This window comes from Mustela erminea, chromosome 7 (genome assembly GCF_009829155.1).
Source record: "Mustela erminea isolate mMusErm1 chromosome 7, mMusErm1.Pri, whole genome shotgun sequence".
In the NCBI taxonomy this organism is placed as follows: Eukaryota; Metazoa; Chordata; class Mammalia; order Carnivora; family Mustelidae; genus Mustela; species Mustela erminea.
This window is the reverse complement of record NC_045620.1, coordinates 125212804-125236212: the sequence shown is the minus strand read 5'-3', so window position 1 is coordinate 125236212 and position 23409 is coordinate 125212804. Positions and strand designations below refer to the sequence as shown.

At 38.7% G+C, this 23409-nt stretch overlaps 1 long non-coding RNA gene across 1 annotated transcript in view; it reads left to right on the top strand.

The window, feature by feature from the left end:
* The first annotated feature begins 558 nt into the window (after window positions 1–558).
* The window catches only part of LOC116596120, a 73439-nt gene continuing 50588 nt past the window's right edge, over window positions 559–23409 (top strand). Inside the window, exon 1 of the long non-coding RNA XR_004288004.1 lies at window positions 559–639. This is a non-coding gene — a long non-coding RNA (uncharacterized LOC116596120). The remainder of the gene's footprint in view (window positions 640–23409) is intronic.

The window sequence follows — 23409 nt, the reverse complement described above, 5'->3', positions numbered from 1 at the left end:
TGGATATACCTTTCTAAAGGCTATAGCAAAGTAGTAAAGGCTCCATTGGTCTTCTGATTAAATGGGCTTTCCCCCAGGGGCATGTGTTATCTGTCTTCTCATCACTGATTCTGTAATTGTGGGGACTCATGGCTGTCTTTCTCCTTGCCTTAGAGAAATCATCAAATATAGAATTGGGGTCAGGGTGGGCAGAAAAAGGATAACAATGTAAAAGAAAAACAACAACAACAACAACAACACAAAAACGAGATTATTTATGATAATCTCCATGTATGACTTTGAAGGCTTGATTCTAAGAAAGCTAACCCAGGTAAATGGGCTCAGGATCTGCTCATTTCGCACATAGTGTAAAAGATTCTTCTAGGGACCTCTCAGCAGTGGTATTGTTTATCAGAAACTTTCACAGACTCCCTGACACTTCAACTGTGTTACTTTCTTATTTTTATATAATGAATATAGCTCAACTTTCTCTTTTTTTTTTTTTTTTGTAGCACATACTGAACACAAACAAAACAAAACAAAAAGAGAAAAAAAAAAAGCAAAATAAGAAAAAAACCAACAGTGAGATATTGCATTTAAGAGTCTGAAGGCCATGTGGGAAAGAAGAGAAGTGGCAATTATGTTTACATGTGGAGAAAAGTGAGTCGCTAATGCCTTTTGTTTCTTTTATTTTTGTTCTTTCTTCTGTTCCAAAGGGCCTTATAAGGCTGTGGGCACCTGAAGATACTTCCACTGTGCCAGGGTGTGTTCATCTTGGATCCAGAGCTGGAATAGGTCAGTATTTTCAAGTGACAAATAAAAAATGGGAAATTAAATTCCACAGTGAGGGTTCATTGTCTACCTAAGTCTAGAGCTGGCTAAGTCTGTATGCTCTCGGGTCCCCTGTGCTAAAGAGGGCAGAGGGTAACCACTGATCTTGATTCTTATTTGCACACGGCAGTCACTCACTCACATCTGCCACTCCTGTAGTTCACCAGTTCATCCTGACTCAGGACAACAGAGATTCTCAAACTGAGGAGGACAGAAAGTGTGAACACTTCTTTGCTCTCAAGGTAATTGCTATACTGAAAGGAAGTGTGGTAGGTATTAGGAGAAGAAGGTGAATGATGTAGACAGGGCTCAGTGAATATTTGTGGAACGAATGCATGCATGCCTGCAGGCTGTATGTCTTCTTAAAGATTAGAGATTGGGTTTGTTAAGTTTGTTAAGTAGAGAGACTAGAGGGGAAGAAATAATAGAATATTTCCCGTTGGCCTGGGCTGAACACTTGTAAACGTCATTTAATATTCAAAACAAACCAATTGAGGAGTTTTATAAGGTAAAAATTTTCATTTCATATAGGGAAAAACATGAGGCCCAAGAAATGAAATAGGCTTTATTTCGTTAATTTTTAGAGGGTGGACAGCCAGGATACGAATCTATTTTGTCTGAAGCAGTTCTTGATCTTTTCACTGCTATATTGTTTCCACATCGACTGAGCGAGGCCATCTATGGCCTTCCTTTTACTCATTTACTCCTCCCCATCTTTATGTAAGGAAGTTCTTTCTGTCCACTTATCCAGAGTGCAGCTGAGACATCAAGTGTTTCGGAAGCCTTTCCTGATTCTCCGGTCATGTGTGAAGCTCATCTCTTCTACATCACGTGGCCCTCATCCATACCTATCACAGCTGACCGTATTCTGCCTCATATCACTCATTCAGCTCCAGCCTTCTATTCCACAGTGAACTTCTTGCCGGAAGAACTATGTTCTACAACTCTTTGCCTCTACCTCCCTAGAATGTCTGTTCCTAAATTGTGCTCTATATTATTTTGAATTGAATTGAGATAGGGAATCTGGCAGTTTTCTTATTACTTATATTATTTGCTTATTAAATTTTGGATTGGAATGTTTATAACATGTTCTTCTGCTTTAGGTATAGATTATAAAATCATCTCAATTTGTCTATGTCTATAACTTTATGACAGTCTTGGAAAATATGGAAACAATCAGTTTAGGGAATCCATATATTTGTAAAACTCACAAATCACCTATGTCTGTTGATACCATGTGTTAAGAAATAGGAAGACCAGCAAAAAGGTGTTTTCAAACATATTTTTGAATGAACAAATAGTTGCTGCAAGAGTTTCATGAGAGCACAGATGATATATAGCCATATTAAACATAGTATTATCCCCTCCTATTTAAAATCTACTACACTCTTTTTTCGTATAATAGTATTTAGTCAAAGCTATCTGGGTAGAAAGAAGATAAATGAAGACTTACTTTTCAGGGGTAAGGGAAGGTTATCTTGACTGAAATGTTTATGTTTTTTCACCCTATTTCCCAATCTCAGTAATGGAGTATAATAAATTACCTTCCTGTCTGTGGGAGAATTATTAACATGGATATAATATTACTCACCCCATCTAGCTCCCTAACATACTAAAATCTTAACAAATACTTCACATTCTCAAGCACTGTGTATTCATCCCAAAGAAGAAAATATCCATGGAAAATATGTTCTTCCATAGAAATATAGATAGAGGGAACCTTTGAAGATCCTTATATCTACTCAGTAGCAGGCTGTTGCATACATCTGCCCTAGGGAGCATGTATGAGTGATCAACTGAGGATCCCGAGTCCTTGATTAGAGAAGATACACGGAGTATAATGGAGGGACATGCCACTCCTCTAGGCCATCAATTCACGTGAATTTATCTCAGTACATCTTGAGGTAACTGAAGTTGAATTTAGGATACTCTCATATATGTCAGGATAACTGACTATTTTTAGAACCTGAGAAATGTTTATCTCTGTCTACTATCTTCCCAAGATTTTCTCATCTCTAAAAGCCAAGATCTCACTGATGCCTAAGTATAATATGCGTTTAGATCACTTGTCTTCATAGAGGACCACTTGTCTGCATTCTTTGTACAAATTTTTCATTGTTATGAAATCATTCATTTCTCTCCAAATGTCTATCATCCTTCACTTGTCTCTCTTACATTGTTTATTAATTTCCACTTTGACTTATAGGTATGTATGGATTAGCTTCTTTGAAGACAGCAAGATTAGGACCTATTCTGAGTCAGCTTTGTATCCTTCATAGTTGCTCTAAATATGTTATGAGGAAAGAAGAAAAATTTTTAAAAAAGGGAAGATAATAACAGAAAAAAAATTTTAAGAAGGAAGAAGTGGAAAAGATGACCAAACGAAGTCTTTCTCAACATTTTTTTTTAAATCTAGGCCTATTAACCCAGAAACAAGACAGAAAAAAGATAAATATCTTTATCTTTTTAAGTCAGGCATGCTGGATTCATATTCCAACATGTTAATTACTGGCTCTATGATCTTGGACAATTTACTTGACCTCTTTGAAAGCTAGTTTCTTTTCCTAGAGAAATGGGTTTAATAAAACCCAGGTCGTGGAATTATTTAAAGATTACACGATTCTGGTACATTATGAATCACTTGGGACATATGGTTAGCAGGCAATGGATGGCAATTATATTGGATTAACCCTTTCCAAGTAGACCTGCTTCCTATGAAACCAACTAATTGAGTCCATTTATTCTTTCTCTAAAGAATATACACTTAATAGAATGCTCTTCCAAGCCTGCATTACTATTTGTATTACTAGATATATGACAAATTCAATAAGCTTCACGGTACTGAGAAATGGCTCCACTTTGAATGTCCCTTGAGTACATGTGATCATTAGACCATGTTATGGATTTGTTTTTGTGAAAGGCAGGAGGAACATCCAGTTTGGATCTTTACGTTAATTCTAAAGAATTAGATCTTTTTATTAGGGTATGCTTTACCTTCTTCCTAAAAGAAAATCAGTTGTCTCTCCTTTCCTCTTGCCTTTCCTCTTAATAGACACCATGAGCAGTGTAGCCTTCCGTTTGTCCAAATCAATTAATCATCAACCAACCAACCAACCAACCAACCAACCAGCTAGTGATATCAGGACACATTTGATGGCAATTAACAAGAAATCCCACCTTAAATTGGCTTTCACACAAAGGAAAACCATGGTCTCAAATAACAAGAAATCTAAAGGTAGGGCAGTGCCCTGTGAGAGGTTAGTTAAGAGGATAACCTCCCTTTTAACTAGTGTGGTGACTGGAGCAATTTCAGCGTCACATTTGGTCCTAATAACATTCAGGTGGTGAAGGGACCAACATGATTCTTTCTTTATCTTCTCAGGGGACTTCCATAGACCCCCTTCAAATCTCAATGATCAGAGTTGGGTCATATACGCCCTCTAAGCCAATCCCTGGCAAGGAGAATGGGATAGCCATTGTGAAATTGAGGCACATTGTATGAAGTAAAGATAGTTATATGAAGTAAAAGGGTTTTGTTTTAGAAAGGACCAAAAGTATTCACAGTATGGGGCAGGCAACCAACAGTGATGACTCTAGTGGCTTTCTGAATATCAAGTTGACTTTCTACAACTTTAAAATGGAGTGGTTGCTCTTTGGTGATGTAATGGGAAAAACAATGTAGAGTTAATTAATTGTTTTTATTGAATGAGCAAAAGTTGACTTAGGTTTTTCACACCTTGTTTCAAATGTTTTCTTTCTTCCATTTTTGGAATACACACTGACCCAAACACTTTACCAGATTTAATATGGAGGTGAAGGGGATTATTTATAAAATGAAGTATTTTACTTATAAAATGGAGTGAAGGGGATTATTTATAAAATTAATTATGTAGTATTTCAATGCCTAGATATCTTCAGAATATATTTTAATGGCAATATCAAAACTACATGACTTTCAAGATTTCTTTTCATCTAGAAAAACAGATATGCAAGCGGATCAGGAGTTGCCTTGCTTTGTTCCTCCCTATCTTTTTTCTTTCAGCATTTCTATGTATAGTTCTCATTTTCTCTTTTAGCTCCACACATTCTTTATTTTAAGCCATCCCTTGGAGTGGAATTCTTATGGGAGGCAGTGCCTATTTCCCATTATAGGAGTCTAAAGAGTTCAATCAGTAAGCTAACACAGGAACATGTAATCTAGGCTCAACTAAGCTAATACTCCTGCCCAGGGCTTCAAATCAGGGAGAAGCAGCTCAAGGCCCTAGAATGCAGTTGAGAAATTATCCACATATAATAGAAGTGTTGAGATTCTAACACATGAGTTGTCAGAGACATAACCTAGGCTGTGTTTTGTCACCTTGTTTTTTTGATTCCTGCCCGTTTTCTGAATCTGATTCACTGGACTTTTATTGAATCTGTAAGCTACCTTATATTCTTTGTTACTTAAATGAGCCAGATCTTGTTTGTGTGCTGGCATGCATAGAAACTTACTAATAGGGCTCTCTTAAAAATAAGAGACTGTGGGATATTTAAAACCAGAGATTAAGGTCATATGTCTACCTCTCTCACTTTCTTAAGACTCTCAAGAATCATATCCTTGAGCCATATACCAACTGTCTCCTAGTGTGTATCCAGACCATTTCTTCCACCTCTGGAGGTTTTCTCATCAAAAAGAAGGTCATATGCCTAAGTGGCTCAGTCGGTTAAGCATCTGCCTTCAGCTCCGGTCATGATCCCAGGGTACTGGGATTGAGTCCTGCATGGGGCTCCTTGATCAGTGGGGAGTCTGCTTTTCCATCTGCCTTTCCCCCTGCTTGTACTCTCTCTCTGACAAATAAATAAAATCTTAAAAAAAAAAAAAAAAAAAAGAAGATCATGGCTGGATGACATGTAGGCTAAGATTACATTCCAAGAAAACAGGTATCTTGGATCAGAAATTTCTTTTAAGGCTGTTCTTGCTTTGGGGAAAAAAATAAAGGAAAAATAAAGAGCCAGAGTTATTTTGTAGCTCCAATGATTGTTTTCAGAAGTCTGTTCTGGGCAGGAGAGACTTGTATCCTAACAGACTTCTATCCTCAGATGAGCAAATCTGTCAGCTGGAGGAGAGCAGGAATTCAGCTGGCTTTGGTTCCCATTAAATTAATGTATTCTGTTTGTAAACAAAATAACATTCTTACAAATATACTCTTCACAATTTTACCAAGTTCTTTTGTCTACAGTGGTTAGATATTTTATTCTTCAAAAAAAAAAAAAGAAAAATATCTCATATGGTGGAAATAAAAAATAAGTATCTTTAGCATGTGAAAATCCATTTAGTAAAAATTTGTTGAGTGCCACATATATGTAATTTTCTATACCACTTCCTATTCAAAAATGGGTTGGTTTTGGGGTAGCAGAAAGCTCTGATTTGTAGCATTTGCCAATTTCTGTTGTGCAAATACTATACTCCAACCACAAAGGCTGGTCTCAAGCTACCAACCTCGATTTAACTGAATGTGGAATTGGGAATAGATATGCATGATCTATAGCACACCTCTAGAACTCCAGAGTCCCAGAGTCTGAGATTAAGAGAAATGACATTTATCTGATAACACTGGGGAATATGAAACAAAAACAAAAACAGTTCTTCTGAGCATTTAGAGTAGACAAAGTAGTCAACATGAGAGGAGCAGGGTCATCAAAATGACAGAGCCAGAAGTGAGTGGAGAATATTCCGGAATGGCAGGAATAGGAGGTGAGTAAAAAAGCAGAGAGGAATCAGGGAAATTAGGGAGAGTGTATGTTGGGAAATGGGCATGATAAGTATGGAAGGAAGTGGCACACTGTCGAGGAGTAAAAGTGATAAGGGGGTAATTTAACATAATGGAGCCCCCCATGCATCAGAGCAGGCATTGATTGCACCAAATGAAAAGTAAAGTCACAGGTCACATTTCTTGGAAAGTATGCTAAATAAAACAGTGACAGAGGCTCCAGGAATTATGCTTTCCAAAGGTCATCCCACCGACATCTGCCTCTTGGTGCATTGAGTGTCTCTGGACTTATCTTAGGTTAAGCCTATTTTGTGTCAAAGAAAGATGCTGGAGCTCAGGTGTGAGAGCTACATCAATATCTTTGTGCATGCACTATGACTCTAGGATGTCACCAGAGGGATTTCACTGGAGAAAAATACCTGAATTATCTATGTCCCTTAAGCATTTTGGACCTAGCCGGGCAGCTAGTCTTGTCGCAACACCAGGTCAATAATTGTGCAGGTCCAGAATCTCCGGACAGCAGACATTCATCAATAAGGTGCATTCTGAAACACAAAACTCCCTGAACAGGGGAAGACTGTGCTTCTAGTATCAGTTATCCCTTCTGTTTCCAGGACTCATCTTCACTGAGGTAGAGCAGGATAATAATGATGATCTTTTGCTCTCTGTGGAGCCCAAGGCCCATGAGGAAAGATTCAGCCTCTCCTTTGTTTTGTCTGCTTGACTGTGCTGAAGACATGAAACAGCTTCAGGACACATTGTGTGTTTACTACCTCTTTTTTCTTCCCTCCCACTCTCATGCAGCATTGATGTTAGACAGCTTCTTTACATTTTATAATCGGGAAGTTGGATGCTGTCTTTGAATCAATATTTCTTTATAGCTTCCCTGGAAGGGATCTTAACTCCATCTACCATGTCCTCAGGGGATATCAGGAAGGAACTGAGGCCCAAAGAAAGAGCCTTCCAGGTTCAAAGAGTCAGGTTCATTTACCATCTTCAACTGCTTTACTCCTAAAGAGTCTTGACTCACAGCGATTTGCCATACAGAGGATAGAGGGACTGTACCTGTAGGACAAGGATGGAACCAGCAAAGAGAGGGCCCAGCTAAGAGAAGAATAGGAGCTCATAACAGAAGCAGGTGTCCATAAAATTGAGCTCTCTTTCTTTGCAACCATCATGCTTATTTTAAACATAGGCTGAAAATGCAAACAATGCAGCAAATCTGTTGGATGTCCACTTATTACTGACAGCTCTGCTTCTCTTAGCACACTAGAGTCTTGTCTCGGTCTTGTCCTTTCCCTGTGGAAGAGGGCCTTAGTATCCTGTGCAATATCTCAGCTGTTTTTCTTTGGCTATAGTTTTTTTTTTTTTTTTTTGGGTGGCATAGCCATGTTGCCCTGCAGCTCATTCCTGGGCCACAAAACACTCTCATACTGGGTGATGATCATGGTTAGTGAGCTGCCTCCTATTGCCTTGCTTGTGTCTTTGAAAGAAAGACCACTTGACCTCCTGTAATAATGGTCCCTTCTCCTCAGCTATATTCACTCATCCTTGGACACAGGTTCTTCCTACACATGAAGGCTCTGAGATTTCTCTATGCCCTTATCGGGGATATTTAATCACAGTTAGGAATGAGGTATCTGTCTTGTTCCACAAAGCCACATGCTGATTCTATCATGTACCACATTGCTCTGAAGTTCTCTTTCTTGTGGGCAAGGAGTATGGCCCATTCATCTCTGTACATCTGTCACCCAGCATAGGGCATGACAAACATTAGGAGATTCGATAAGTGGTTGGATTTCATTACTATGAACTAGCTAGGTTAAATATTGGATTAAGGCTCTGCCTTGCAATATTCTCCATGCTATTCCTTTAGTCCTGGGTCTGGAAGAGCAATAAAGAATTAAAGCCTCAACACCCTCTATTAAGACCAAATTATAAGCCCCACCTCAATTAAGAATTCCCTTGCCACTTTTTCTCCCTGTTCCCTGAATAGCTTCCCTCCCTCTTTGACTGTTGAGAAATTTTCTCTGGTCATGAGCCCAATGTGCAGACTTATGGAAACCTTGGTTTCTGATGCCCATTCTTACCTATCTGGTTCCACCATTAGCCCAGCCCGAGGGTCAGAAGGGAAGGCTGGATTCTGAGTCCAAATATGGGAAGGAATATGTGGATGTTTATTTGGCTGCTATTTGTCATCCAGGTCAAGCATCCTTTCTTAATATCTTATTAGGGCTTTATAAAGCCTTATTGACTTCACCTTCTCTTATGTAATATAGCTAGGAAATAGGCTTCAGAGCTTCCCCAAGTTCTTTGAGGCGGTGTTATGTAGAGGAGAAAAAAAGCCTTAGGACCTAAAGAAGACCTAAAAGAAGACCTAAAAAGCCTTAGAATATTGGCTCCATCCTTCCCCCAACTAGCCGAGCAATAATAGATCAAGTCACTTCAAGCTCTCTGGGCCTCAGTTTTTTGTGTTTTCTTTCTTTATTTTCATTTTTTTCATTTTTGTATTCATGTAGCTGCATAGATTAGAAGGTAGATTTCTAGTTTCTGTAAGTCTTTGATTCTAGCTCTTCTTCTCAAAACATCAGTGTAATTAGGTTATTTGGATTTAAATGAGCCTATTCTAACCTATTGTGAGCAAATGCAATAGTGCTGATAATTGTCTTCTTTCAAAACTATGAAGTTAATATCTTCTCTAAGGCAAGGATATTGGTATTTTATTGCCTCAAGCACAGATTTATTAGATGTTCCACCAAGATACACCGTGACTACCCACACCCAAAAACCAGCCATTACTACATTCTAAAAAAGAAAATTGAGCAATGCAAATTTATGGTAGTCAAGTGGAAGAGAAGCCAATACTTTTGCACTGTCTTTGTAAGGTGTCTGTTTACATGCTAGTATCTGGAGTTACTCTTTTCATGAGGCTCCCAATCTCAAGGAGTATTTTTAATTCACAGAGTTTAATCCAGCTGTGTTTGAAATCTGTTGCAACAAGTCACCATAGGGACTATATATCTCTCTCTTTCAGAGGAGAAGCCAAGCACAGCAGTTCAATTAAACTAGCACCAAGTCCTCACTCCAAAGACTGAAGGTCCTGAGGGAAAGGCATCATGGGGAGAGTTATATGCTCCTGCTCACCCCTTTTGGCTAGAAAAATCATGGTGTTTGTGACCAGAAAATTGAAACAGAATGAGACCCAAAATGGCAGCCACTGACTCCTTTTCTATTAACCTCCAGGCTGGTGTGCTCTATGGAAGGAAGAGTGACCAAGATTAATTACCTTTTGGATCTCAGTGCATTGTTTCACTAATGTTAAGAAAGCTTTCTGAAAAGTTTGCGATTCCCACCAAAAAAAAAAAAAAAAAAAAAAATGCCTAAGACTATAAAAGTCATTAGAATGGAGGTTTTTAGACTAGCCAAGAAAACCAGGTATCTAAAAAACAAAAACAAAAAGTCTGCTTCTAGGATTTCAGAATAAATGAGAGACGAAATGGTAGAACTGCTATGATAATTATTGGCTCTCGAATTAATGGTAATAATTACCTTAGCAAATTGCCATGTAACTGTTCAGTGAACAAGTTCATAATCTAATCCTACATTGTTTATTTTTTTAAAAGCCAGTTTCTCTCTATATGTATGTCTTGAGGCTAGAGCTTCTTGCTTTAGAATAATTTGTTCTTTAATCCTTGCTAACCTAAGCCCTCATTGTGCATAATGAGAATAAAATGGTTGAGGGAAAATAATGGACATCCATCTTGTGTCCTGCACAAACAAATCTTGAATCTCTTACCCAGACAGACCTGTCCCCATACTGTTGTGGAAGAATGAATTGTGATCTTCAGGTCACGTTCTAGACTTTTCTCAGCCCAGAGAAGGTGTCTGAATTGAAGCACAGCTGTTTCACTTCACTTTGCTTAAAACTCTAGGTGGCCTTTTTCTTAGCTCAAGCCACATAGCCTCTAGTTTACTCTGCCCTGGACCCTTTCTGATTCTCTGTCTTCTTCTAGGAATCATTCTCTTGGCTTTGATATATGGTATCATTCTCCCAAAAGGCATAAAAACTTGCTTTTAAAAATTGTATTGTGTTTTATTTGCTGCTGTTTTCATTGCTGTTTTGAGCATGTAATCTTTGGGGGTACTTATTTAATCATCTGATCATTTAATAGGAATTCACCAAGCTTAAGCTGGGAACCCAGTTTTATGCTCAAGAAAGACATTAAAATATGTTCTAAACAGTATCACAACCAGAACTGACAAAAGGACATATGGTTCAAATTGCTGATTATGAAGTGAAATAGCATAATCTTCAATGAGAGAAGAATGTCTATCCATTGGGGAAGGTGAGGAGAAATCTGACACTGAGGGGGAATTTAAATTTGCCTCAGAATAATTTGTCATGGCACAATTGATGAATATATGGAGGAGGGGAAAAATAAACACTGTCTTAAATAACAAAAGACAAAAACCAGGAGAATTCTTGGGGCACCTGGGTGACTCAGTGGGTTAAAGCCTCTGCCTTCAGGGTCCTGGGACCAAGCCCCACATCAGGCTCTCTGCTCAGCAGGGACCTGCTTCCCGCCCCGCTCTCTGTCTGCCTGCCTCTCTGCCTACTTGTGATCTCCATCTGTCAAATAAATAAAATCTTAAAAAATAATTAAAAAAATAAAACCCAGGAGAATTCTTATAAGAAAAATACTCCAGGGCGCCTGGGTGGCTCAGTGGATTAAGCCGCTGCCTTCGGCTCAGGTCATGATCTCGGGGTCCTGGGATCGAGTCCCGCATCGGGCTCTCTGCTCAGCAGGGAGCCTGCTTCCCCCTCTCTCTCTCTCTGCCTGCCTCTTCGACTACTTGTGATTTCTCTCTGTCAAATAAATAAATAAAATCTTAAAAAAAAAAAATTAAAAAAAAATAAGAAAAAAAAAAAGAAAAATACTCCAGTATTACTAAAAGACATGAGTGGTATTGAATTTCAAAGCGGGAAATGGAGAGAGGACTGTGTATATGATTGGAAGTGCAAGATATTTAGGAAGGCATATAGAATTGTACTTGACACACTCTAAATAGTTATTGAATGAGTTGTATCAGGTAGTTCTATGGACCAGTTGAATGCATTGGCTTTGGAATCAGAGAAGTTCTATGGACCGGTTTAATGCGTGGGCTTTGGAATCAGAGAAGTTATACTTTGGAGTTCTTTCTTTGCTATTCATGGGCACTTAAGCAAGTCGCCCAACCCCTAAAATTCAACTCTCTCAATAGTAGGATGGGTGTAGTTCTTATAGTTGAATCAAGTAGGGAATTTATGAGGTAGAAATGGGATGATATATATATAAAATACTTGGTAAGTTATGTAGACATGGTAACATCCAATAGATATGAGTTATTAGTATTATAAATTTTATACTATTATTATTATATAGATACAAAAGGTTTTGTGAGTGTCTATATATATATATATAAATGTGGAGAGAGGCATATAAATATTAATATGGAAGTGAATTTATGTGGATGAGTGTTTATGTGCACGGTGGTAGTAGTAGTACCAGTCAGTAGAAGAGAAGAAAAAAAAAAGCTGATAGTTCTTCATTTTGAAATGCTGAGGAGTCTTTTACTTAGCCAATGACACTGGTTTGGGGAAGGACTTCTTGAAATTAAAATACAAAATAATACCCAGTTTGGGCTTCTCAGAGCATCAATGTCCTGACTCCCTTCTCTGCCAATACTTACTATCTTGGAGCCAATTTTATTGAACTTACCTGGTAGTTTTTTGCAGGGGATGGGATCACGAATTTGGACATTATTTGTCTCAAAGCCATTTCAGTTTCTCAGATGTGTCATAAAGAGTAACAGTCATCCTGACAAATGTCATTTTATCCATATTTGCTAGATAATCTTAGACTTGCACTTCCTTTAGACAGCTGTAAACTTCTTGTTCTGTAATTCCATACAAGTTTCTTATCTTTTTAACACAAGAGAACCCTCAACTGCAAATTAATTTAGGGAAATTGAAAGTCTTTTTTCTCTGTTCACCTGTTTGTAAATGATAAGGGCCATAAACAACAGTTTTAATAATTCGGTCCTTTGCTCAGGAGCAGCAGTCGATGATCCCAGCCACCATCTCATCCCCACATGAGCTGATCCCCCATTTCAAGCCAACACTCACTTTCTGTGATGAAATGCAAGGGCTCATCCCAATTTAATACATGGCTTCCTTCATATGGAACATGTGAACCAGAATATCTGCTACAGTCTGGGGCTGTGAGGGCTCCTGTCTGCACCGAACTGCCAGGGAGGATATTAAATGGAGAAAGATCTTGCACTTATTTGTTAAAATGGTTTAAGTAATGTTTATTATTGTTGTTGTTTTAACTTCATTTCATGGAATAGCTGTCGCTCAAGGGGTGTGAGAGGAAAAGGACAATGGGCAAAGGAGCCAAGGACCAAAAGACTCTTGACAGTCTAAGACAGATCAGACTTGAATGATGAAAGCAAAGTAGAAGTTTGGCATGGATGTTATTTAGAAAGGAGCAAGTGCTGTTTAGGAGACAAAAGACCTGTTTCTTTATTAAAAAAAAAAAAATTAGGACCCAAATGAATCAAAATTTTATTAAAGCACCCATTCAAACTCCCACACATAAAATTTTAATTGGAGGCTGGAAAGTTCTGGAACCAATGCCTGGGTATTAACTCATTTTATCTTTTATCATCTCTGCCTTGGGACCTTTAGGGCAGGTGTAATGGTAGTTGCAGTGGCATGCCAGTGCTGGTTCAGCCATCTCTGCACCGTCCCCAGCCCTCAGCTGTGACAGACCTGGCTGGTCTCTATATGGACCTTCTCCTCAGGGCCTCTTGGAGCACATTGCAGCCTTTAAGCTGAATTATATTGTGCTTGATTTTAAGCTTAGGGAAAATAACATATTAAAATGAATTTATTTTTAAAAATAATGGCATAAGCCAGTTTCACATGGAACACCTTGGACAAATCCACAAGCACTCTCCAAACTCAGAAGCAGATGTCCTACCCTCTGGACCTATGGGAACTATCCACTAATTAAATTTAACACTGATGTAAATAGCTATTTCCCAGTTTCCCCTACTAAAGTTCTCTAAATCAAAATGTCTATCCTCAGAAAAATAAAAATGATTCCACTAACGTTATAATACTTCTAATTTTATATATATATATATATACTTCTGAAAAAATCAACATAATTTATATTAACAAAATAAAGAAGAAAAATCATATGATCATTTCAATAGATGCAAAAACATTTTTTAAAGATTTATTTATTTATTTATTTGAGAGAGAGAGAGAGAGATAGAGAGAGCAAGGGGAAGGCCAGAAGGAGAGGGAGAGAAAGAAGACTCCCCACCGAGCATGGACCCCAATCAGGGCCCTATCCCAGGACCCTAAGATCATGACCTAAGGTGAAAATCAAGAGCTGGAAGCTCAACTGACTGAGCCACCCAGCCACCGGAAAAAAATGTTTTTTGAAAAAGTTTAACATGCCCATTCATGATAAAAATTTTAAGCATGCCAGAAATAGAAGAGGAATTTCGTGACTTGATAAAAAGACACCTACCAAAAATCTGCAGATAGCATCATATATAATATGAAAGAGTGAGTATTTTTCACCTAATATTAGGATTAAGGCAAGATTTTCCTCTTTCGCTAATCCTTTCAATGCTGTACTGGAAACCCTGGCCAGTGCAATAAAAGAAAAAATAAAAATAAAAACAGACACATAAGAGAAGAAGAAATAAAATTGTATCCATTCATAGAAGACATAAAATTCCAAATAATTGATAAAAAACCTTCCTAGAACTAACACACAAGATCTGCAAGGTCACAGATAATGCAAGCACACAGATAATGCAAAAATCAGTTGTATTTTTCTATACTAACAATGAACACTTGGAATTTAATTTTTTAAAAATAATTATTTATAACAGCACCAAAAAAAATAAAAATAAGAAGAAGCAGCAGCAGCAGCAGAGGCAAATATGAATCTAACAAAATATGTGCAAGATCCTTAAACTGGAAACCCCAAAACAATGATGAAATATATTCTTCCTTGACCTCAAAACGTAAACTGTTAAACAAAATTCTTTGCAGTTCTGTGCATACACATGGCTTTCGTGCAACATCAGTCAAAGCCAATAATGATAGTTCACATTTATTCAGCACTTAGCAGGCAGGAAGCTAAGATGCAGTGTCTAACTCAATAATTATAATAACTCAATGAGATTGATTTTTTTATTATCCCCAAATTACAAATTAAGAAACTGAGGCTGAGAGAGATTATGTAATTTGCCAAAAATCGCATGGCGTCAGAACTAGGAATTGCTTCCATATGTTTCCAGCTTTTCATGCCAAGTTCTGAATGTACACCATTTGCATGGTGAGGTGATGGCAGGAGATGGGATAGGAAGTGTGGCTTCTGCCACCTCTGGAATCATTGGTCTTAAGGTAAGTTAGCATTCTTCTGCCTACTGGCATTCTTTTTTGGGTACCGTCATCAGCTTCTGTATCCTGCTGTTTTGGGGTATATGTACCAGAGGGCCTCATTATCAAAGCAGGAGATGTTACGGTTTGTATGTGTCCCCTTTGTGTGGTCTTCATGTTCTTTTCTACATCAAGTCCTTATTTGCTGTTTAGCCCACATTCTCCAAATTTGCCTTCCTTTCAGTTTTTTTAGGAGTGGATGGAGCTTGAGTACATCTCTCAGCAACTAATTCCATGTCTGGAAGGGGGCACTGAGCCTGCCGCCGGGGTAGGGAGCAGCTGAAAAGCTAGCCATCCTTACCCTCTCTCAACTCCAAGGTTGTACAAAGCCCTGGAGAGTGGTATGAGCCTGCTCCACAGTAAATATGGTCCAGCCAATCCTCCAAAGCTCCATATTTACTGTCAGAGCTTGGTGTTTGCAGCCTATTTCCCAGTCTTGAAATGCAAAGTGCGTTGGATCTAGAAACTGACAAGTGAAGATTTTTATCCATTTGCTGTGTCTGGTGTGATAGCACAAGCAGTGTGTTTTAGACTTAAAACACAAGCTGGTTTTATATAAAAATGCATGCAAGTCATAAGCTTGAGCCTAGGGGAAGCTAGTTGATGAATGCATCTTGGTAGGCAATTAAGAAAGGGACAAGATAATGCAGGGAAATTATATTTCTCTCGTTTTGCACAAGATTCAGTGTCGTTCGCTTCTAATATATCAGCTACTCCTATCCTCATGCCACATTGGAATTTTCCTTCTTGAAATTTATGGGTGCACATTGGCTATGTATCATTGCTCTTATTTAATTTCATGGCAAACACAAGCGTATCCACACTCCCCTCTAAGCTGTACCTTGCTGCAAACAACAAATCGAAGAAACATATGCATTCACTTGGAGGATAAAGCAGGAAATAAACACTGTTCCAAGGTGAGGGGAGTGGAATCTAAGAATCTAAGCTTCTCCAGATTCTTCTCTCTGGATCACACAAAGTGGAGTCCCAGCACCCCAGGGCTCCCTGTGCTAACAGGGAGTCCACTGCAACTCTGGCCATGGCAGGGTTGCTGAAAAGATGATTTCTGTAGTTATGCTAATACACACCAAATTCCCAGAAGACTGGATATGGCCTGGAGATTCAGCTACCTTTCAACTACAGCATATGTTTATCTCTTTACAAGTAAATTCCAAACCCCCATTTTGCAGGGGCTCTCATGAGACCCAGATTTTAGAGTTGGACTCAGGGCTTTTGTAATGTCTGAGGAAACACTCAGCCACATCTTTACTATGGGAAGGTGGCTGACAGCAGGGTAAGCATCCCTGCCTCAAAGCCCTGTCAGCAGTCTCCCATGGTTTATGACCTTCCTGTGCTATTTCGCAGCGTTCTACCTGGGTTTCAAGGATTCACATTAAGGCTGAACACACTTGTTCTTTGAGCTTTGGAGCACAATATACTGCAAAGGTGTTAATAAGCAGCAAGAAGGGCCAGCAAAAGCACTTATTTTCCACTAAAGCTTTCTAAGCATTTAATGTCCATGATCACATTTACCCACACAACAAATTTATATGTTGGATCCTCTTAATGTCTCCATTATATATATATATATATACATACATATATATATATGTATATATATATGTGTGTGTGTGTGTATATATATATATCTCCATTATATATATTTCCATTAATGTATATATATTTTACAAATATATACTTCCATTAATGTCTCCATTTTATATATATATATAGTTGAAAAACTGAAATTTGAAGGGACAAGATCACCCATACAAAGTCATTAATCTTTTAAGTAGCTGACACAGGACTCCAGCCCAGGTCTTTCTGACTAACCTTTGTGCTCAGTCATAAGACCGTACTACCCCTCCGGCAACTGTCACTTCCAAAGTGATAATTGGTGTCCTAAATTAGGCTTCCGGCATCTGACAGGCTCAGGAGAAATGAGATAACGAATGGCAAGCTCGGATGGGTAGAGGAAAGAGGAAATTGTATGTTAGCAGGCCCTTTGTCTTAACACAGTTTGAACATCTCATGTCTCAGCTACAAAGTAATATAGAAAGGATTTTAATCAGACGAGAGAGTAAGAAACAGCAGTCTGTGCTGGGTGTGTGCTGGAGAAGGGCATATGCTAGGCCAGCATTGAGTTTAAGTCATGTTTTCCAACAGTTTCCTATTGGTCGCATCTGAGTTGAGAGGAGATTTCGCATTTGGGCAGCAAGTGGGATCAGGGGCAGGGGATACGGAGTCACCCAGGGCATAGAGGAGGGTAGCACTGTTCTTTGACTTAGTGGTGACTTTCAAAATATTTGAGAGTGTATATAGCACAGGGCCTAGCCACTGGACAGACAGTGGCGCTAGGGTTGGAGAGAGGCCCTGAAGGCCCCCCGAGGGGAGCCCTAGAAGATCATGGAGGAGGAGCTGTTGTGGTAGGGAGGTTGGAGGTTGCGTCATGGTTATTTACACACCAGGATGGAAGATTCTTCATATTTTAACCACCAGTGTGGGTGCATACCACCTGAGTTTCCGCCAGCTTGCACAGAAGGGAAAGACTTGGGGCCTGTATGTCGGAAGGTATAGGTCTGAAGAGCAGTAGGCACAGTTGTAGATCAACATCTCCCTTGGCAGGGAGAGTGTTGCCGGATCCAGCTGAACACAGGATTCTTACTCCTCTTCAGTCATTCCTGGGTATTGCTAGGACCTGCCTCTCCCCTTTCTCAGTTGTAAAAAGATACAGCCTCTCCTGAGTCAATACTGGCAAAGCAAGCCAGGGCCAAAGCGAGCTCAGAGACCCCAGTGCAGTGTCGGGAGTTACTCTTCAGCCTTCGATCTGAGGTTTAGTGGGCCCTGGTCAGCCCCATCCCTCTCCTCATTCCTAAAACCCAGCTTGGTCTCCATGACTGCACTCCCTGAAGGGCACTGGGCAGCTTCTCTGGGTCTGGGGTTGGTCCTCAATCCAGATGTTTTATTGGGTCCTGCCCCTATAAGAAAGGGTCCTCACTGGCCTTACCCCGGTGATTCTTGGATCTCAACAATCGCAGTAAAAGAAGATGTTACATGTACCCATTAAGCTACATGGTTCAAATCCTAGCTCCAATACTTTCTAGTCCGCTATCCTCAGGCAAGTTTTTTTTTTTTTTTTTTCCTTTTTAAAACCATAGCTCTCCACTTCCAGAATGTAGATGTGATTTGAGAAACAGTGTTTTGTTTTCAGCTTGTACCTATAATAGTCATACCTTATTAGTATGTAACTATCCCCTGAGAATCAAACGCTCCAACCTACTTATGGTGGGAAAAATAATTTATGAGCAGTTATCGTGTGTCCTTGGATATTTGTCTGTCTGTTAAAAGGCGCATGTTCCCCAAGATTCAGCCCAGCACTCTCTCTTCTGGGGCCTCCACCCTCAGCACTGCCCCATAAGACATGCCTCGCAAGCGGGACTCCAAGTTTCTCCCCGTCCTGGTACACTTTATGGAGACAATTCTATCATCAGGTCATGATGTCCTTTGAAAGCAGGGACTGTATCTTGTCTTTTCTAATTTCTCTTTCTCAAATCCCTCACATAATGGCTGGGGCTCAGTACCTCTTGGGAAGATGAATGGATAAAAGAAAACAAATAACTGGTTTCAGAAAGACTCCTCTAGGATCCATCCTTTCCATGGAGCAAAAACTAACTTCACATGATGAAATAACTAAGAAGACGCTAGGTGAAAATGGTTTGCTTGACTAGAGTCAAAAGGAGAATTATCAGCAAGATTCTGGGTTAGAAGCCAGGTCTCAAAAAGTCAGCACTATAGCCAGTATCTCCCCGCTGCCCATCATGTACCCTTCCGGTAATATTTTGCTACTAGATCCTCTGTCTGAAATTTGTGTTTTCTGCTTCAGTAATATTTCACTGATGTCCAATATTATCTTGAGCCAGACATATAGGGTCCTTGATGTCATGAAGTGGTAATTATTGCAAAAAAGGAAAAAAAAAAGAAGTGTGCACTGTGTTTTTGGAGGCTCGCTCCCTGTTATTAATGCAGGTGCTGAAGGTTGTGACACTTGTCATCTGAAAGATAATTTTCCTCAGATTTAATAATCGCAGTTAAGGCTCAGATTTGATTTTAATTTCAGACCTTGATGTCATGAAGTATTAATTATCTCCATTACCTACTGATAATATTCCTGCAAACATGCACATGTTTGATTGGCAGGAATTTTTTTTATTAATTTACAAGGATGAACTGAATTAGAAAAGCTCATCTATCGGCACAATTCCACTTGCATATCTGCTGTTTCAAATGGAACAAAATCCCAGCCAACTCACGATTCCAAGTATAGAGGGTCAGATTGCGTAAAGGTGGTCGACTCTAACAGAGATTGATTGACACGTATTTCATTGTATGATCTACCTGAGTCTGCTTTAAAATGAGTGAGAAAAACCTTGGGGACTAATTAAGGTTCTTAGAGTAAAGTAATGAGAGAAATTCTCCATGTCTGCTTGCAATTTTCTCCCCATTTCCATGCCCAGGGTTTTTCTTGGGGCCGGCACACTCACACCTCACTTAGGGAACTACATTTATTTCCACATTGCTCTAATCATGTAAAGAAAAAACGAAAAAAGAAAACAAACACCCTGACGATCGCTAATATTTTATGTAAAATGAATCGGTTTCTCTTAGCTGCCTACCATACATCCAAGCAGAAAGGAAAAACCTCAGTGAAACGTCAGGCCATCACTTGACAGGGTAGGAACCTTGGGATTTGAGGAAGTGTACTTATCCCCTGTCCTTTGTCACTTACAAGAGTAACATAGTTTGACTTGGATAAATTCCTCCCTACAATATGAATATTTATGAAATTAAGGAAGAGTGATTTCACTTGAACTGGATTCTCCCAACATAAGAATGTGAGGATAGTTTCTTGACCCTCCTATGGAAGCACATCTTTGCCTATTAACTTTGTAAGAACAGTGCATTCATTCTGGTTCTGTACCAGCAGAGAAAACTCCTTACTTAGGCTTGGGAAGAACAATGTGGAATAATAAAACAAAGAAATTCCAACAATGCCTTTTACTTACAGAGCTCCTCCCTAAGGAGGGTATGCATCATATGCATACAACATAATCAAGTCATGCAACCTTAGATAGCAGTTCACGGGGACAAAAAGTCTTGCTCTGTCAACTGGGGCAGATTGGAGTTTGGGGACAGAAAGTCCAGCTAGAGTAAAAATGCTATCTTAGAGAATCCCAAATCTATTTATAAGAGAGAATGATTGTTGTTTGTGATTTGGCGCTAAGGCAAACAACAGTTTTTACTTTAAATATTTACCTTCCAAATTACTTTAGCCTCTGCTGTGATGAAAGCCCAAATACTTTCTGTCCAAAGGTAACCATATGGATTTTATGAAAAATAATACATGTTACTAGAATTGTTTTCAAACACCTTTAAAGATATTTGACAGGGAGTTGCTGAAAGCAGGGCCCCTGACCCCTGAACACAGCTATGCTTTGCTCTGCTTCTCCTTTTCTCTACCTCCTGCTCTCCTGGCCAGACTAGTGCCTGGGTCTATCAGCTACTGCCTAAGAACTATCTTATCCTTAGTCAGCCCAGCAAAATAACATGTTGAGGACATTTCTCTTCAAGTCATGGGTCGGACACAGGACCACTGCTAAGAAATCCCAGGAAAGGGGCCAGAAAGTGAAAGATCTTGGGAGAGGTTTGCCATGCAGAGATCTCACCTCAGAATGCTTGGTTTTGCTGATTTCAGAAAGGATTAGATGGATCTAAACAGTAGAATTCTTTCCTGCCTTCACAGACTGGGAGAGTCAAAGGTAAAGTATCAGGAAGGATTTGTCTACATGGTTCGTCAGGGAGGTAGCCTTCCTGCTTCTTTTCTCCTGGCCCATAAGAGTAATCATGAGCAAGAAACCTCTTGTCACTGGACTATATCTTCTAGAAGTGAGTTCCATAAAAACTTAAATGTTAAGTTTAACTTCATGAAAAGTTAATAGATACTATGAGCAAAAATCATCTTATGTTTACATAAAATGCTCAGTAAGATAAAGTCAAATGTTTAATAATTGCAGGACTTCTCAGTGCAATTTTGTATTTATGTATTTTGTTGTTGCTGTGAATATCCAAGCAGCGGTTGTATATATATTCTCCTAAACTGCTACAACTACAGATTACTTGTAAACTATTCAACACCAGCTGAGAATTGTTTCCCTGGGCTTGATGTTAGTCCCATAAAATACGAGCATGATTTTATTCTTGGTTTAGAGATGTAAAATATTTAAGATGTCTTCATTAATTCATTTATTACACTTATTTTTGTAATGTAGATTGATGAAGTGCTCAGTATCCAAAATTATGTAAAATAAGAGACTTAGTTCTTGTCCTTGTAAAGCTAGCAATTTCCCTGAAGAATCAATTTATACACATAGAAGTCAAATTCATCGGATAATAAGAGCTGTGTTTCACATGCTGGTATCACCTGTAAGACTGGGCAAATGGAAAACCATGTTTTGACTCTCTAAAAGTCCAATTCTATTAGATACTTTTGACATAAATTGTTCTTTTAGTTTCTTTCCTCTAGACCAACCCCGTTTCTCTGAATTGGATCATCTAAGCTACTTCATAGCTCAGTATATTAGTCTTCCCTAAGATCTAGAAGAGTCACCTAATACTCAGGTAATTGAATTTGGTTTCTACTTTGAATCTGTATTCACCATTCAATCTCATATTAACAGTATGCCATCTTTAGCATTGGAACAATGCTATTAGATAGAAATATGATGTGAGCCATTTTTATAATTTAAAATTTTATAGTAGCCACATTAAAAAATGAAAACAAGTGAAATGAATTTTAATAATGTTACACTTAAAATATTCAAAAATATTATAATTTTATCAAAAATCATATATATGTTATTAATATGGTATTTTACATTCTATTTATGTACAAAGTCTTAGAGTCTAAAGTGTATTTTATCATTATGGCACATCCCAGACCAGCCACATTTCAGGTACTCAGTAGCCACCTAGTACATACCTTATTGGACAGCACAACTTTTTAAAATTGTAATTTCTGTATAGTTAACATATAGTGTTATGTTAGTTTCAGGTGTATGATATGGTGATTCAGCAATTCCATATATTGCCCCGTGTTCATAATGATGTGTGCACTCCTCATCCCCTTTCCCTATTTCACCCATCCCGCCACCCACTGGTAACCTGGTTACCATCCTGTCTGGTAACCGTCAGTTTGTTCTCTATGCTTAAGAGTCTTCTTCATGAATTGTCTCCTTTTTTCCTTTGTTCATTTTTTTTAAGGACCGGGGGTATGCAGAGGGAGGGAGAGAGAGAGAACCTTCAGCAGGCTCCATACCCAGTATGGAGCCCAACACAGGGCTCAATCTCATGACCCTGAGATCATGACCGGAGCCAAAATCCAGAGTTGGATGCTTAACTGATGGACTACCCAGGTGTCCCTGTTTGTTTTGTTTTCTAAATTCCACGGATGAGTGAAGTCATATGGTATTTGTCTTTCTCCAACTGACTTATTTCACTGAACATAATACTCTGTAAATCCATCCAGGTTGTTGCAAATGGCAAGATTTCATTCTTTTTATGGCCGAGTAATATCCCATTGTATATGAATATACATGACTTCTTTATCCATTCATCTGTTAATGGAAACCTGGACTGCTTTCATAGTTTGGCTATTGTTGCCACTAAACGCAAGGGTGCATGTATCTTTTTGAATTACTGCTTCATATTCTTGGGGTAAATACCTAGTGGTAGAAATTACTGGATCATATGGTAATTCTATTTTTAATTTTTTAAGGAACTTCCAAACTGGCTGCACCAGTTTGCATTCCCACCAATAGTGCACGAGGGTTTCTTTTTCTTTACATCCTCTCCAAAACCCATTATTTCTTGTGTTTTTTATTCTAGCCATTCTGACAGGTATGAAGTAATATTTCATTGAAGTTTGAATTTGAATTTCCCTGATAATGAGTGATGTTGAGCATCTTTTCATATGTTTGTTGGGCAATTGTATGTCTTCTTTGGAGAAATGTCTGTTTATGTTTCCTACCCATTTTAACTGGATTATTTGTGTTTTGGGTGTTGAGTTGTATCAGTGCTTTATATATTTTGGATATTAACCCTTTATCAGATGTTATTCACAAGTATCTTCTCCTATTCAGTAGGTTGTCTTTTAGATCTGTTGATAGTTTCCTTTGCTATGCACAAACATTTTATTTTGATATAGTCCCAATAGTTTATTTTTGCTTTGATTTCCCTTGATGTATCTAGAAAAATATTATTTCAGCCAATGTCAAAAAATTACTG